The sequence below is a fragment of the Sapajus apella genome, unplaced genomic scaffold, assembly GCF_009761245.1.
Source record: "Sapajus apella isolate SASKATOON/1434 unplaced genomic scaffold, GSC_monkey_1.0 scaffold82, whole genome shotgun sequence".
NCBI lineage: Eukaryota > Metazoa > Chordata > Mammalia > Primates > Cebidae > Sapajus > Sapajus apella.
Window position 1 is genome coordinate 6,171,471 of NW_022437022.1, and position 18,544 is coordinate 6,190,014.

Below are 18,544 nucleotides of genomic sequence, written 5' to 3' on the forward strand. Positions count from 1 at the left end.
TCAGTGCCTCACTTCTTTCTCTCTTTGAAGCACACAGAAAACAGAATGTTATAGGAGCACTTTGCTATGATCCACACAGCAAAACAAGAAGTACTGAGAAAGTATGGCAGGTCCATTTTCTAAGTTCTCTGATAAAAATTACAGCACAGACATTATGTATGTATTTAATACCAATGAACCACATGAAAATGATTAAAACATTAAATGTTGTCTTATGTATATTTTAACACAATAAAAAATTGGGAAGAAAAGGAACCACAGTGCAGAGCTCAAGCAAGGTGCAGGAGAGAAGGACGCTATAAAAGAGGAAAAAGGAAATTGTTTCTTTTCACCTTCAAAATGCAATTTCTCATTAATTTGTTCTCTAAAAACACTGCCTGCCAATTCTCTATCCCTAGCCAACTTCTCAAATAATATCACTATTTTGACAAAGTTCTATTTCTGCAAAGCTAACAAAATAAAATTTAATGATACAAATTGAGAGCAAACACAATTTTTAAAACGTGAACCAGAAAGAATCAATATGACATTCTTTCCAAATATGTACCATCACAGTCTACCTCATTCTGAAAATTTCTAAAATATACTTTCTGGCTGAGTGCGGTGGCTCATGCCTGCAATCCCAGCACTTTGGGAGGACGAGGTGGGTGGATCACCTGAGGTCAGGAGTTTGAGACCAGCTGGCCAACATGGTGAAAGGCCATCTCTTTTTTTTTTTTAAAAAAAAAAAAAAAAAAAAAAAAAAGGGTTTCTATTTTATAAACGTAACTCCAAATTATATACAGTATATAATCCATTTCTTCTTGACAATTTATATCTTGACATAAAATCAAAGCGATTTCAAAGTCATGAGGGAAACAGAAAAGCCACTTTAAAATGTAGGGTGCCAGTACTATTGAATTAGATTGACAAAACTTCAGAAAAGAAATTATCTTTTGAAAAATAAAAATGTTGCAGAATTATAAAACCTTAATTGTCTGAAATCTATAAAAAAAAATCCCTAACAGGTAAAAAAAACTGGTTTTTTAAATAAATGCATTTTTAAACACCACTGTAGATACTTACGAGAATACATACGTGTTCCTAAACATATGTACACACAAGACATAGAATTAAATTCTCTGAAAGCTAACTTTAAACTATGCGCAAATGTAGAAATACATTTTAAATGTACCTGCCTATTCCCTTAAACTAAATTTCTTATTTAAGTCTCATAATATCACACAACAAAGGGTAAACTTACAGATTACTTGAAATTTCTTACACGCACTTCTTATATGTTCACTGTGTAACAGCTGATTTGACTGATTAAAGAACATGGCTATAAATGCCAAAATCATGTATTTATTTTCCATGTGTTGCAGTGGTTAATAATACTGTTTGGAATATAAACAGCATAGGCTTGGTGGTGTAGTAGACCCCGTTTAAATCCTAGCTGTACTGTCTACTAGCTGGGCAGACCTTGGACAAATTTTATCTCTACAGTGCATAGTTACAAAATAAAGATAACTTAGATTTATAAATACTTACTCCTATGAGGCTTAAACCCAGTAATGTATACTTAACCAAAGAGTCAGAATATAGTAAGTGTTCACTAAATAACTGACACTACTCATCTCACAGGCCTTGGAAGTTCCTGTGCTCACTGAAAGAACCTTAGTTCTTGTTCATCTGCTTCACCCTAAGAGAGCAGCTCACCTAGGAGTTCAGCATGGTATAGGCCTGGAAACAATTTTAACATTTTAAACATCTTCTGAATTCTTTCAAACTCAGCATTATAAGGCTTCTGTTTTCATTTAATTTCTTCACTAATATACTTAAAGGAAATACTAAGACTGTATTTTATTACTTTTGAATCTCCAGGGGTGTCCAGCACAGTCCTCTCAAACATTCAGTGCTTTTCACAATAATGCACTTGACACACTACAGTGGTAACTGCCAGGAAACTACCGCACAAATGTTTAGTCAGTTAAATACATCCAAGTGAGACAGCAGGGAATACCAGGATAAACAGAAAAATGAAGTCAGATATGAAATAGCAAAACCTCATTCAAAACGCATCCTTTGTGGTGAGGAGGAGTGTGAACTCAGAAGCTTGGGCCACATCTCAGCTGTCCTGGGTGGGTGAAGCATCCATTATTGAATTTGTCTAAGACTATTAATAAAGACTAATCATTTCGAATTTTAAAGGTCTACATTCTAAAATATTTCAGGAAATTCAGTTGTAAAGGCTTGTTAAAAAAATTAAAATGATAGCAATAAAGGGCTGTACAAAATATAAGATGATCTGTTTTGCTAGTACTATGTGGATGATGAATTAATGCAATGCAGAGTGAAAGTGGAGGAGAACTTTTCTGAAGAGGGACTGACAATACCAAACTTCAGTGATCTAAATGGCAAGCCCCCCAAACTGAGGAGAGTCATAATTCAAAAAGACAAGCAGAGCTGATTTTTAAAAAAATAAATAAATAAGTACCTTTGTGAGATCTACATACCATGGAAATTGAGCCCTGTGCCTTAGCAGATAAAGAGAGTCTAAGAAAGCACATAAAATAAAATGGTTAACTTTAATGAAGGCTTTAAATTGGGGACACAGAAGAATAGTTATTTGTATTATGCTATCCTCCAACTGTGGAAAAACTACTTCTCTACACATGGAAAAATTTATTTGGCTGTACACTCAAAGTATAAGAATAAATCCTTGTAATAATTCTACAGAAGCTAACAATCCCATCTTCCAATCTGCATCTATTACAAAACAAAAAGTCATCTGTCTTACCTTTATACATTCACACAGATGCAATAAACAACTACTGACTTCAAGGTATTTCTAAATTATCTAATTACTCTAATAGTAATTAGACTTAAAAATCACTCTGAAATGAAGATGAATACTGTCATAAACAATATATTAAAATAAGACAAAACAGTATATTTCATCCCTCCTTACTCATTAAAAATCAAAGAAAATGAGTTAGGAAAATGTCATATGGTACTACCAGCCACTATACTTATACTTCATAATTAAAATTAATAATTTCTTGGGTTTTACTTAACACAGTCAATATGGTATTCTCACTTGTTGGAAAAGATACTAGTTTACATTCCATCCAAGCAACTTAGTAACATCTACATGTCAGAACAAAATCCAATATTATTTAAAGAAACTTTCTTTTAAAAAGAGTCTAGCACTTAATAAAATTCATGGCCGGCCGGTCGCAGTGCTCACGCCTGTAATCCCAGCACTTTGGGAGGCTGAAGCCGGCAGATCACAAGGTCAAGAGATTGAGACCACCCTGGCCAACATGGTGAAACCCCCATCTCTACTAAAAATACAAAAATTAGCTGGGCGTGGTGCCGTGCGCCTGTCTATAGTCCCAGCTGCTCGGGAGGTTGAGGCAGGAGAATTGCTTGAAGCCAGGAGGCAGAAGTTGTGGTGAGCTGAGATTGTGCTACTGCACTCCAGCCTAGCAACAGAGCAAGACTCAAAAGTAAAAGAAAAAGAATTTCGCAAGGTTTTCCATCCCATCAAAACATCACCAGCCAGGTGCGATGGCTCATATCTGCAATCCCAACACCTGGGGAGGCTGAAGTGGAAAAAGGAGTTCAAGGCAAGCCTGGCCAACATGGCATGTTGCAAAACATAGCAACATGGCGAAACCCATCTCTACAAAAAAATATGAAAATTATCCAGGCATGGTGGCATGCGCCTGTGGCTCCAATTACTTAAGGAGAATGAGGCAAGAGATCACTTGAGCGTGCACCACTACACTCCAGCCTGGGTGACAGAGCAAGACCTTGTCTCAAGCAAACAAAAAAAACACCAAAGAAAAAAATACATGACCCAAACCAGGAGAAAAACCAAAAGAAACAGACCAGAAATGACTCAAGTAGACGTTATAAATATATATAAAAAAAAATCTGAAAATATGTGGACATTATAAATATGAAATAAAACTGAAATATATCTGAAAAATACTCTGGGTTTAACAGCAGATCACACACAGCAGAAGAAAAAAACAGTGAACTTGAAGACATGGCAACAGAAACTATGGAAAATGAATCAGAGAGAAAAAGATTAAGAGAAATAAAAAAAAACAGTGCCCTGTGTGACAATATCAAGTAGTCTAACCATGTGTTACTGGAGTCCAAAACTAGAAAAGGGAGGTGAAAAAAAAATCTCTGAAGAAAATTTTTCAAATCTGGGGAAAACCATAAGCTCACAGATCCAATGAACTCCAAGCAAAAGAACTATAATGAAAACTCCCAGTCTGTTGTTAAGCATGTCATAACCAAACTGCTGAAAACCAATGATGCGGAGAAAAATATTAAAAGCAGCCAGAGAAAAACAACTTAGTTTGAGAGGCTTAGCTTAGAAGTAATATATAATAGGAGGGAAAGAAATCAAGCAAAACTTTTATTCTTTTTTCTTTTAAAAACACCACTGACACACAAAATCTAGAAAAATACTAGTGGTAAGTTCAAAAGAATGTGCATCATTTCAATTAACTAACCATAAGCACTCAAAACCTCATTTTGTAATCATTCATGTGAGATGAGCTAATGTGGTCAGTTGACCAGTTCAGAGTGTTTACATGGATACCAATGATTTGGGATGAGGAACGTAGTACAAGACATCAGCTACCCTGAAACAGCTGTCTTACTTGTGTTTAATAACATACAAATGTGAAATGTCTTTCTGGTATTAAACTTCTGACAGTCACGTAAAACAACATTTCACTCTTTTACCATAAAACGCTGCTAAAGTACTACTCACTTTACACTACAATCTGGTCTAGGCAAAGTACGTCTTGAACGCAACCCAAGGGAGTTTGGTATAGGTTTTAAAGGAAAAATGTGTGAAACAAAACAAAAATCCAAGTTACTTGGGGTTAAATCGTTCTGCTCTGACATATTAGGTAAACCACAATGGTGCCTGAAATAGCTCATCTGTAAAATGATGAAGTTGGATTAGATGAGTCTGAAAACATCTGTGGTCCTGCAAAAGCACCCCCCGAAACACTTCATTTAGCGACATTCTTCAAAATTAAAAAAAAAAAAAAAAAAGGATATTTTAACCATTTGTGAAGTCTAATATTCATCTGTGTGAAGTTCTCTCATCCACCTCCACATTAACCTATTCTCTATTAGGTAATTAGTATTAGGGAGATTTCTGCTACAGGGGGACAGATGAGGGACACAGGCAGAAGGGATAGATTTTCTAGGTTTCTTTTTTCTTTACACAATTTGTATAGTTTCCTTGGCCTGTAGTATAAATCAGAGGGAACTAAGCTCAGTTTGAGGTTGTATGTTTGGTTCATATTATAAGAGCCAATTTATTAATAAGTTAGTTCTCCATATTACAAGAGTCAATTTATTAATAAGTTAGTTATGTTCATCATCAACCTATAGTTGAACATTTATCAGCTAACTGCCAGGTGAATGGTCAAATCCAACATGTATTATCTAACTTTTGCACTGATTCAGAGCATAGGGTCTTTACAAACCTAATTCTTGGTTATTTTTCAAGATAGACATGTAGACTTCTTTGCTTTTTAATGAAAATTCTTTTTAAAACAAGCATAGATTTAAAAAAAAAAAAAAACAGATTTCCTATGGAAATGAATGAGAAACTATCTCCCCAACAATTACTGAAGAGCAGGAACTTGTCATCCTTAACACTGCTTCTCCAGTGTCCAGAACAGTGGCTGGTACAGATTACGTGCTCAAAACGACTTGCTGATTGAATAAACAAATCAAGTTAAATTAAGTTTATCTTTAATACTTTAGATTTAACCATTAGCCAAATCCCATTAAAATACAATAACATTTCACTATTTTTTAAAAATATATATATATATTTTGAGGCAGCATCTCGCTCTGTTGCCAGGCTGGAGTGCAATGATGCAATCTCAGCTCACTGGAATCTCTACCTCCCAGGTTCAAGCAATTCTCCTGCCTCAGCCTCCTGAGTAGCTGGGACTACAGGCACACACCACCACGCCCAGCTAATTTTTATATTTTTAGTACAGACAGGATTTCACCAGGTTGGCCAGGATGGTCTTGATCTCTTGACTTCGTGATCTGTCTACTTCGGCCTCCCAAAGTGCTGGGATTACAGGCGTGAGCCACCACTCCCAGCCAAAATATATTTTTAAAGGTCATAAGAATAAGGATTGTTGATTTTTGACAATAATGTTGTTTAAGTGATACTGTAGCCCTGGGTGCCAAGATGACTCTCTACTAACCAAAATGACAGCAATGGGGTATGATGTAGGCAATAATGTATTAGAATCAGATTAACATGAGCTAAAATCCCTATGCACCCACACTTATTAGTGAGAATACAAGTTTAAATCAAATTATTGTTTTCTTGCAAACACTTTAATTTAGAAGTCTTACACAATGCCACTGGAACTTGTGGTTGGCCAGTTAATTAAACATACATACATTAAAAACATTAAAAATGAAACATGCAGACAAAAAATTAAAATATACTGTGGCAGCTGTTACTGTGGTAGTCCTTGATAAACCTGGCTTCCTAGTGGTCACAAACTTGCATACCTACTCTTGAATTTGGAATGACTGTGTGACTGCTTTAACCCATGTAATGTAATAAAAATGACACTGCCAGTTCCGGGCCTAAACCTTAAGATGGCTACCTGTGTACTCCTGGGAAAGCTAACGACCATGTAAGAAGCTCAACTGAGTCAGGTGGAGAGGTGCATGAAGGAGAAGCTAGCTAGCCCAAACTGGCGGAGCTCCCAGCTGACAGCCAGCACTGACTTAACTTACTAGCTCTGTGAGTGAGGCTATTTTTGATCTCCAGTTGTCCCTGTTCTGCAGCCAACACCATAAGAAGCAGAAAAACCACTCAATACCATGACAGCTAATAAATGGTTTTTGTTTTAAGCTGTTAAACATTGGTATGGTTTGTTAAATTGTAATACACAACTGCCACACATAAAAGCCTTACATTGTACTTTTGCTTTAAACCCATGAATGGGTTTTAACCAACCACTACTTTGATGAGGGCTCCAGCCCTGTCTTTTGGTGCTGGTCCACTGACAGAAGTTCCCAGTTAACTCTGTGGCTTTTCAGATGTTGCACGATGCAGCATCTACTATCTCTACTCCTTATTTTTCTAAAATAGAACATGAATTTGAAGACTTTTGTAGAGCGATTTTTCTGGATGTTCATGATTTTTCTTCCTAAGCTTTCACAGTTCTCTCTTATGCCTAATTTCATGACAATTTTAACGCATGTTACTCACCTATACCGAGACTTTGCAAAGCATTCCAAATTAGTTTATGTAGAAGCTACATTCTCTTTCACACTCACATTTTATAGATTTGTATAACAGTCTACTAAGTTACACAATCACAATTAAAAAGCAAAGATCTAAACAGATTTAGGAACAAACCGGAAACTCTTGCTAAGTATACAGTTCAATTGGTTGGGACTGAAAATCTGTGTCTGTATCACATTCTGTATTCTACAGAGGAGCCTATTAGCTATCACCATTCATGATGCTGTGAACATCAGTTGTTAAAGTTTTATATAATAAATGAATAAGACCAGGTCTTGGAAAAGTGGGTAAGTGGATGAGGTCTGCTTGATTTATGTCTTCTGGTATAAAGTCTTTTGTTTTACTCATAGATTTATACACCATATTTTATTAGACATGAACTAAATAAAACAAAAAAGAATATGTAAAGACAGAAAACAAATATATATATAAAGACAAATTAGCCCACATGGATAAATTTTTACTCCTGTTAGAAAATAAAAATAATTATAAGCTATTTAAAAGTATCTTCAGATGAAGGCTTTCAGAAAATAAACTCTTATAAAACTATATAAACACTGCAAAACACTTTAAAGACTTCATACTAATTAATTCAATTCTGGTTAACCAGAAAGACTCTCCAATGAGAAGTACAAAAAAAATTAAAAATAAAAATGAAAAAAATATAAAAAAAAAAAAACAGAAAAAGAGAAACCTTTGGACATTTAAATACAAATGAGTCCAGTTACACATAAAAAGACAAATATAACTATTTCTGTTATTTTTGCTATTTTGTTGCAAAGAGTTGAGTATTTAAAAACAGAGGACAAAGAATAAGACATTTTGCAGGGATGCTTTCTTATTTTTTACCAAATCTACTACCTCCAAATATTGTGTGAGTGTGTCTCTATATATCTTCATCCAAAGCTTTCAGGATAAATACCAGATCATATGTGTACAGGACAACAAGAAGAAAATCTAAACTATGAGAAAAGCCTGCCTTCTTAGATTGGGCCTGACCGCACAGGGGCAGTGTAGCAGGGAGCACAGGTGGGAGCATGTCCCTGAAACACATGAGGAAAAAAGAATCATGACACGTCAGTATCACTGTGGATATATTCTACCATGAAATGCCAACCAAAAAATATTCAAAGGAAAGCAACAAAAAATAAACATGATGCTTCATTCAAATAGTTGTTTCAGGCTTAACTAAAGAGAACTATAGGGTTAAGACAGGAAAATTTGAAAGATAAAAAACTGTCAAAGCTGGGAGGAAAAACAAACAAAGGGGCTTATGCCAAAGACAAAACATAAGAGTTTACAGAGAAACAAGAAAAATGTTTAAAACTTTACTTCGCGGTTAATTCATTCAAGAATGAATTACAATCTTCTACCCACTCTCTTTTGTTGCAGACAAGAACATTTTTTAAAAATCTCCTTATTCTAAATTAAATTTATGTGTGGAAAATAGATTTTATATCATTGGCATTCTTAGAAATCAAGCAACTGAAGAACCAAGCTTTGGATGAAGATATATAGAGACACACTCACACAATATTTGGAGGTAGTAGATCTCTGTAGGGGACAGATGAGCTGCCTGGATCTCCTTATCTGAAGTTACTTTTTCTTAAAATTTGGATTACAAAATTAGTTAACTGTAAATATGGCCTATAACACACATCACACATTCAAAACATTAGTTCCGACTGCTGGGAGGATAAATCAAGGAAATGTGAGCATATGACATATTCTCCCAAAGTATTCAGTGAAGGAAAATGGAAACTAGAGTGGAGAAGGCAAATTAGGCAATCTGGGCACTAAAATCTCTCACCTTTGCTTTGACAGCACAGAAAGACCCATTTATCTAGGGACAAGATCTTGCTTTCCAATACCATTCTCCAATAAACAGAATTCCGGAGAAATGGCTGATTGTGGGACTAGGGCAAGGAAGGTGCAGAATGAGCCTGAGCATCCTGCAGTACCAGCAAGTGAGGAGTATTCAAAAACAGAACCAGCAGGTATGCAACAGAGACACGGGAGCCAACTCAAAGAGCTCCCATTTGGCCGAAGCTGGGACACTTTGAGCAAAAAAAAAATGAGGTATTCTGGAGTACAACCATGAGCCCATAATAATAGCTACTGGGAGGGTGCTGGGAGGGAAGAAGGAGGGAAGGAGGGAAGGAGAGAAGGGGGGAAACAACAGATACAAATCTGTACAGAAAAAAAAATCATGGACAGATAAGATACACAGATAGATGGATACAAATCTCCTGTACAGAAAAGAAAAATTCAAATTAACTTACATAGATACTTTCCTCTCAAGGAGGTGGAATTGAACTCTCCACCCCTTAGGTGTGGGCTACACTTTTGGTGACAGAAAGGTGGGAAGAAAAAGTAACATTACAATGGGGTAACCTAACAAACAGGTGATCAAGGTTAACACCATCAGTGGTAAGTCACGTTGACAGCATGTGCCCCTGATGTGATGACAAGGTCACCTCATCTCTGTGATAAAGCCTACCAGCAGACAGGACTTAACCTGGAGAACTGGGAAAATGGTAACAAAGAAGGCTTCTTGGAAGAAAGAACATTTCAATTGACACTTAAAAGTCCTGATGAAACTGCCCTGAAAAAGGAGGCAGAATGTGAGGGGCTGCTAAGGCAGAAGGAACAGCATGTGCAGAGGATCTGAGGCAAGAGAGAGCAGGGCTTATCTGAGAGTGGAAGGAGCTCATGATGACCCAGGATGGGGCAGGCGGAGTAAACAGATTCCCAGAAGCAGCAGGAAGGAGCAGGGACAGACCCCGTACACTATGCCTTATCCCAAACAGCTTCTGCCTATACTCCAGCAATCAAGACCAACTCACCTGTTGGTAGCCACAGAGGGAAAGGAATTGTTGACTTGAGAGGAACAATGCCTTCTGGAATTAGAAAATCCTTACAAATGGCAAGTTAGTATCTAAAGGTAACAAAACATGACCCAACATCAAAGACGTAATCAAAGATACACACAGTTTGTCTCATGAAAACTATAACTTCCTTAATTAAAAACCATGTAAACTGAGAAAAAATGTAAATGAGTCTAAAAAATTTTAGAAGGAAAAAAACCTACTATTTTTAACTTTGAAGCTTTTCTCACTAAGTAGAACATAATTGGTAATTGTGGTTGAACACACAAGGTCAATGTGGAATTTACTGGAAATGTGGGGCTTAAAGGCCCTGTGTATTCCCAATATAAATACCACATATAGTTTCAGAAAAGAAATGTCTCATAGTGTATCATTAAATGCAACATGTACAAAACATAGGGAATATTTTTAAAATAGCTATGACATCAAAGCCGTTATTACTTTACATTTCAACCATGAAAACTAAGAATTCCCTGAACTTGAATTTGTATTATGTACCTGTGTGCATTTTTCTGAGAGTCCAAAGTTTTCATCAGGTTCTCAAATGCAGTCTGTGACCCAAAAAAGGATAAAAAACACTGACTTAGATAATATTCATCACACATTTGGCAAGGTTCTTTTCGAAATATCTCATCCTGACATGTATTCAGCACCTAAAGGATATAGATGTCAGATGCATAACTAATTCAAAGCCAGTGCTCAAGCTACAAAGTTCCCGTTGCACTAGCCAGGGACAGAGACATATCCACCCACTCACATACATAAGATTTATTCAAAATAGACTTTTTATTATTATTATTATACTTTAAGTTCTGGGATACATGTGCAGAATGTGCAAGTATGCTGCATGGGTACACATGAGCCATGGTGGTTTGCTGCACCCATCAACCTACATTAGGTATTTCTCCTAATGCGTTCCTGCCCCTACACCCCTACCGGCCAGCAGGCCCGGGTATGTGATGTTTCCCTCCCTGTGTCCATGTGTTCTCATCAAAACTGACTTTTTAAAAAAATCATATGTCAAAAAATTAACTGAACAAAATAATTTTCCAGCTTTCATGACACACTGTTGTTTCATGTTTGGAATGATACTGGCCTCCATATACCCTATAAAATTGGTTAATTATTCAAACAAATTTGAGTTTTTTAAAAAAATTTTTAATGAGTAATTAACATAAATTAACATTTTATCTAGTAACAGTCAACAATAATTAGAAAAATCCTTAAATGGTTCATAATTAAGTTTATATGACTAAACACAATAAAAAAAAGCCTTTTGAAAGAAAGAGGCTGGGCATGGTGGCTCACGCCTGTAATCCCAACACTGGGAGGCCAAGTCAGGTGGATCACTTGAGGTCAGGAGTTCCAGACCAGCCTGGCCAACATGGCAAAACCCTGTTTCTACTAGAAAAACACAAAAATTATCTGGGGATTTTGGGGCATGCCTGTAATCCCAGCCACTCAGGAGGCTGAGACAGGAGAATGGCTTGAACCTAGGAGGCGGAGGTTGCAGTGAGCTGAGGTCGTGCCACTGCACTCCAGCCTGGGCGACTGAGACTTGGTCTCTAAAAAGAAAGAAAAAGAAAAAGAAAAACGAAAAGGAAAAGGAAAGAAAGAAAGGAAAGAAGAAAAAAGGAAGGGGGAAGGGGGAAGGGGGAAAGGGGAAGGGGGAAGGGAAAGGGGGGGGAGGGGAGAAGGAAGGGGGAAAGAGATCTTAAGCAAACATGGAAGAAACTGATTTGGCGAATGACAAAAGGAAAAATGTTTCCAAAATATAATACCAGAGATGTAAAAGTAGAATGGAAAAAAAACACTACAAGAACAAAGTTATTTTTAAGACAGGCAACAAAGGTAAAAACTAGAGAAGAACAAGAGCTTTAAGCAGTGATCTTTCAGTGATGGGTTTCTTCTGTGTTCACCCTCCTTTAAACTCGTTGGGCTTTCTGAATCTATGGTTGACAGCATTTATCAACTCTGAAACATTTACAACCGTTATTTCTTTAAAAAATGTCTTCAGTTCTCCTCTTTCTTTTCTCCTAAACCTCAATATACACGCTAACTGCCTGATACTATCCCACAGGTCACCGATATTCTGGCACACTTTTTCCAGTCTTTGTTCTCTCTGCATTGCATTTTGCATAGTTTCTACCGCTATATCCCTAAATTCAGATGTTTTTCTGCAGTGTCTACTCTGTTGATGTCCCACTCAGTGTATCTGTAATTTCACACAACGTATTTTTCATTTTCAGAAGTTCCATTTGGATCTTTTTACATCTTTTATTTTTCTCCAACATTCATGTCTTCCTTTGACTTGAGCCTAATTGTAATCATAGTATTTTAGCAACTCTTGCTACTTCCATCGCCTGTCACACTCCTAGGATTGTTACTACTGACTGATTTTGCTCCTGGGTATAGGTCATATTTTCTTGCTTATTGGCATATTTTGATCAGATGCTGGATATTATAAATTTTCTATTGCTGTATCTGGATTTTATTGTCTTCCTTTAAAGAGGATTAGACTTTGAGGTTTTTTTTGTAGGCTATTAAATTATCTCAAATTTCTTTTTATCCTTTTAAGATTTGTTTTCAAGCTTGGTGAAAGTTAATTCCATAGAAGCCTTTCCTCTAGAAACAGTCTAACCCCACTATCAGACTATGATCCTTCCAAGTCTTTACTGAATGTTCCAAATGTCCAACACAACAAAGACTTTCCACTTCAACCAGCTGGTGCTCAAGTGCCTCCCATCCCTGTGTGAGCTCTGCAAACCTTTCACAGCTCACAGCTCCTCAAAGGCTCCTTGCCTAATCTGCAGAGTTTCTACTCCACACTAACGTTCATCAAAGACTCAAGAAGGTCTCATATAAATTTTCTGGAGCTCTTTTTCTGTATCGTTCCTTCCTCTCCAGAACTCTACCCTCAACCTCCAAATGCCTCAGCCTCCTCAAACTCCAATCTGCTTCCTCCACTCGGCAAGTTCACTCTGCTTTGCCTTGTATTCCTCCCTGCACCACAGTCTGGAATAGGCTTCCACGCAAAAGCCAGTGTAATCAGAAGACTGACCTTATTTGTTTCCCTTGCCTCAGGGATTACTATCATGTACAGCCTGTTGTCTAATGTCTGAAACAGTCATTCTATATTCAAGTCAATTTCCAGTGTCATAAGAAGAGTTTATTGTATACCACTAAAAAGCAGCATATTTATACTTTTTTAATCTAAAAAAAACTGTTCTGTGTATTAAGTGTTATAATAAAATGATGCACAATCACCTTCATCACACATATAGGAATAACAATACTTGACCTTCAACCTTCAAAGTGACTACACAGCAATGTCTTTAGGAGGCAAAGGAGAAAGGAAATTTTGTTCAAAAAGAAAAATAAACATAGAAAGGCAAAAATCATCTCATCTTGGAGGCTACAATATTTACAGACAGTCAAATTCAACCCATTTATTTTGTAAAAATTTAACCTCTTTGGGCCCCAGTTTCTGTAACTTACATAAGATCATGAAGATTTTTTGTGGAACTAATTTTTAGGCATATGAAAGCTCTAAAACTTAAGATTTAACAAAGCTAATACTATTTTTTTCTTTTGAGACGAAGTCTCACTCTGTCACCCAGGCTGGAGTGCAGTGGTGCCATCTCGGCTCACTGTAACCTCTGCCTCCTGGGTCCAAGTGATTCTCCTGCCTCAGCCTCCCAGGTACCTGGGACCACAGGCGCATGCCACCACGCCCAGCTAATTTTTTGTATTTTTAGTAGAGGCGGGGTTTCACAGTGTTAGCCAGGATGGTCTCGATCTTCTGACCTCGTGATCTGCCCGCCTCAGCCTCCCAAAGTGCTGGGATTACAGGCGTGAGCCACGGTGCCTGGACAAGCTAATACTATTTAAAACATCCAAATAAACAGAAACTGACATACTTCTCCATTACAGATGGCACCAGAAGACCAAATAAGTAACACTTTTGGCAGTTCTTTATATGTTTGTCAGAAATACAGCTAGTAGCTCTACTACCCTACCCGCTATTACTGATGGGGAAAAATCATTAACAGAAACAAGCAAGCCACCAAATTGTTTTGACTTAGCTAGGATCATCAAAATAACAATTTTAATATACTAATTAAGACAAGAAACCACTCAATTTCTGAAAACCTAAATTTAATTATACAAACATATCCCTCTACCAAGAATAATTTCAACTGTATAGAACCTAAACATTTCTTTATGATTTAACATAATGTTGGTTAAACCGGACTTTGTTGTTCATTTTTCGCTTCTATGGTTCTTTTTTCAGTACACACAAGATCTTTAATGAAGCAACATATTCCCAAGATATATATCATTACTAGTAACTTTTTTTAACACAGAAATAACAAGGGACTGGGATATGTTACAAAATGCTGAAAAACAGACACAGCTAGAAAATTCTATTTAAAGCTATCAATTCACCATTCAAATGGCAGATGCAATGGGTACTTTAACCATCCGTGCAATAAATATTTACAAAAGGCTATTATGTGCCAAGTACTATTTCAAGTGCAAGAATAGAAGGTGTTAAAAGATAAAGGCAACCAAAACAATCCCGGAAAAGAATAAAGCTGGAGGACTCGCTTTCCCAATTTCAAAGCTAAGCAACAGTAATTAAGACAGTGCGGTAACGGCGTAAGGACAGACACACGGATCAATGGAACAGAACTGAGACAGTCCAGGTATAAACTTGTATGTCTAGGATCAATGGATTTTCAATTGGGGTGCCAAGAGCATTCAATGGAAAAAGAATAGTCTTTTCAACAAACAGTTCTAGGACAACCCTCTACAAGAAAAGGAATGAAGTTGGATCCTTAATTCATACCATATATGAAAATAATTCAAAACGAATCAAAGATCAAAATATAAGAACTAAAATGTGTAAATGAAAATATGATACAAAAGCATGAACAACAAAAGACAAAACAGACTTTATCAAAATTAGAAGCTTTTACGCAAAAGACACAATCAAGAAAATAAAAAAAGACAGCCCACAAAATGGGACAAAGAAATGAAAGAAATCTTAAAGGAAAAAATTTAACTATAAGAATGTTTAAGTCTTCTATGTGTATAAAAACTTACCTAAGCCATATTAAAAGTTAAATTGAGGATACTGTCCTAGATTTATAAAAGGCTCATTACGAAAAGCTGCAAATACCAACAATAAAATGAGCAAACAAAACCAAAAGACAATTCACAAAATAATTTTTTTTTTGAGATGGAGTCTCATCCTGTTGTCCAGGCTGGAGTGCAGTGGCGTGATCTTGGCTCACTGCAACCTCCGTCTCCCAGGTTCAAGTGATTCTCCTGCCTCAGCCTCCAGAGTAGCTAGGACTACAGGTGCATGCCACCATGCCTGGCGAATTTTTTGTATTTTTAGTAGAGATGCGGTTTCACTGTGTTAGACAGGATGGTCTCAATCTTCTGATCTCGTGAACAGCCCACCTCAGCCTCCCAAAGTGCTAGGATTACAGGCATGAGCCACTGGGCCTGGTCAAAATAAATTTATATAGCAATAAAACATTAAAACAGTTCCACCTATGCTAATAACCAGATACCCAAATTAAAACAAGATAGTGCTCTCTGGCCTAGGAAATTAGCAAACAGTTTTTAGTAATACTCAGAGCTAGGAAGAATACAGTAAAGTAAGCACTAATATGACCTATATTCATTTGTACAATCTTTCTAGAGAAAATTATTGTGATATTAAAACCTTTAAAAGTCTTCAAAATCCTTTCAAATTCTACTTTCAGGAAATTCTTTTAAGAGAGCAGCCAGAAAAGCTTATGATATGTACCAAGAGGTTCACTGCAGTGTTGTCTAGAATAATAAGAAACGGTAGCAACTTCAAGCTTTATGGTATAACCATAAAATGAAACATGATGGGGCCATTTTTAAATGATGTTGTAATATTTTTATTAACATGGCAAATGCTCACAATACATTTAGATAAGCTATCATTCCCACCTCAGCCTAAAGGACCTCCTCCCATCCCTGTATAGTTTACTTGGCAATTAATCATTCCTGTGATCTCCCTTGCTGCTATAATAAACTATTATTTAAATCTTTCACAACGTCTTTCCCTGTTTATGTCTAAGGAAATAGCACATAAAATAGAGTAACAAATATGGATTTGAGACCAGGTTCCTGGTATTTTGCACTAATATCTCCCCTTAAAGCCTCACCTCCTTTATTTGCAAATGCCTATCTATAAGTTCATTGTTATGATTATATAAAGCAACATGTTATGCCACTTATTTGATGGCATATAGGTAGATTATAGATGTAAATTTATTATAGTTCTGCACCAGACCATGAATTAAAGTTTCTATTACCTTACATCTTTTCCAACTAGCTTATAACTTCTCTGAAGGCAGGGCATGCTTTATATTATGATTTATATAATAAAAAGATGATCTGGCTGGGAGTATGGGAATAATTCCAAGAGAACCACCACTTGAAATGATTCCAAAAGAAAAGGGAGGAAAGGGCAACTGATGGTTAGGAACTGACCCATGCAAAGGAACGAAGCTGAGGAAGAACATACAATGTTCAGAACTAGGAAGATGTTCAGTGTAAATTAAGACTCTAAATTCTAAGAGGCAAGGGGTTCCACAGGACTATCGGTCCTGGATCTCAAGCTTAAAGAAGCCTCACTCTTGGCTATTGCTGAGTGGCAAATTGGTGTAGGGACGCAAGTTAAGGCCTCTTCACAAATTTGGACTCAAATTGAAATGCATGGTCACCCTAATTTCAGCTAAATCTGAGGGTGGGGAGATCACCAATTCAAAAGCTCTCCGGGCCTAATCAAGGTTCTTAAAGGACCCAGTCACGGCTGGGTGCAGTGGCTCACACCTGTAATCCCAGCACTTTGAGAGACTGAAGTGGGTGGATCATGAGGTCAGGAGTTCAAGATCGGCCTGGCCAACACGGTGAAACCCGGTCTCTACTAAAAATACAAAAATTTGCCAGGCATGGTGGCATGCACCTGTAATCCTAGCTCCTCAGGAGACTGAGGCAAAGAATCGCTTGAACCCAGGAGGTGGAGGTTGCAGTGAGCCGAGATCATGCCACTGCACTCCAGCCTGGGCTACAGAGTAAGACGTGAGAATCCGTCTCAAAAAAAAAAAAAACTAGGCAGAGACCATATGAATTTCATTTATCACTGCGGCTCCATGGCCTAGCACTAGCACTGCCTGATACACAGCAGGCACGTAACATCTGAGTGAGTCTGTCAGGGAAAGGAATAAACCAGATGGTACATGGACTGTAGCACTGAGCTACTACTGACTACTAGTCAGTGCAGTTAATCTTTACAATTTCATTCACTCAGTCAGGCTAACTGCTCTCACTTTTTAGTAACTGTTCCTCAATACACACATACTCCTCCTTTGGTTCTCTGTTAAACAAGACTCAGATACTCAAAGAGCCAAGTAAAACTCTACAGGCTTCTTTTGCAAAATAAAAGCTCAGTTCTAGGGCTGAAGTTTCATGACAGTTTCTGGCATTTCCAGAAGCATTTTCCCTCACTTACTTCTGATATCCTACTTCCTCAGATGATTGAGTATAACGAAACAGTTTCTAAATTATTTTTGTTCAAGACATACCCAAAATTAAGTGTGTGAAGAGGAGAGAGGAGGTTGAAAGGCAACAAACACAAGACTACCGCCATTTTACTTTGCTAAGACACTGAAAATATGTAAAATCTACTGTCACCGCTGCTTCCCAAAAAACATAATTTAATCCTGGAAAATTAATTTAACTTTATAGAAAAAAAAAAATCACCACACTCATTTTATCAATATACTTGCATGCAGGCTAACTTGAATGCCTGTTTAGGAATCTCTGCATTAAAGGAGTCATTTGGGTTTATTCTTCCAGAGAAACGTTCCTTAAAAGCATTTTACTTTCAAACTCTTCCTCAGACTTCGCCCTCATGAGCCTATTGAGACAATGAATGCCACTTGAAGTAACACAACACCTTGCTTTCTATCCACCTTCTCTTTCTTTGCAGTCCCTCTTTCCCACCCTTCTTTCTGCTGTTCTCTTCATCTATCCACTCTCCTTACAAGAACTTCAAGAATTACACACCAATGAAGGGTTTAAAGCAAAAGAGCCAGGGGTGGTACAGTTCTTTCTTCAGCAACTGCCTTATGGTACTTTAAGGATCATACACTTCTAACAGTGAGAGGAATAAAAGGCATTAAAAAAAAAAAAAAAAAAAAAAAAAACCAAAAGCAATAAAAAAAAAAAAAATCTCACACTTCAATTAATAAACATTAAATCAAAATATTTACAGAGTTAAGAATTCAAAAATTGA

The 18,544-nt window shown here is 36.9% G+C and overlaps 1 protein-coding gene across 5 annotated transcripts in view; it reads right to left on the reverse strand.

The window, feature by feature from the left end:
- MAP3K4 (mitogen-activated protein kinase kinase kinase 4) overlaps nt 1–18,544 on the reverse strand; it is a 120,011-nt gene that overhangs the window by 84,231 nt on the left and 17,236 nt on the right. The window lies entirely within an intron of this gene.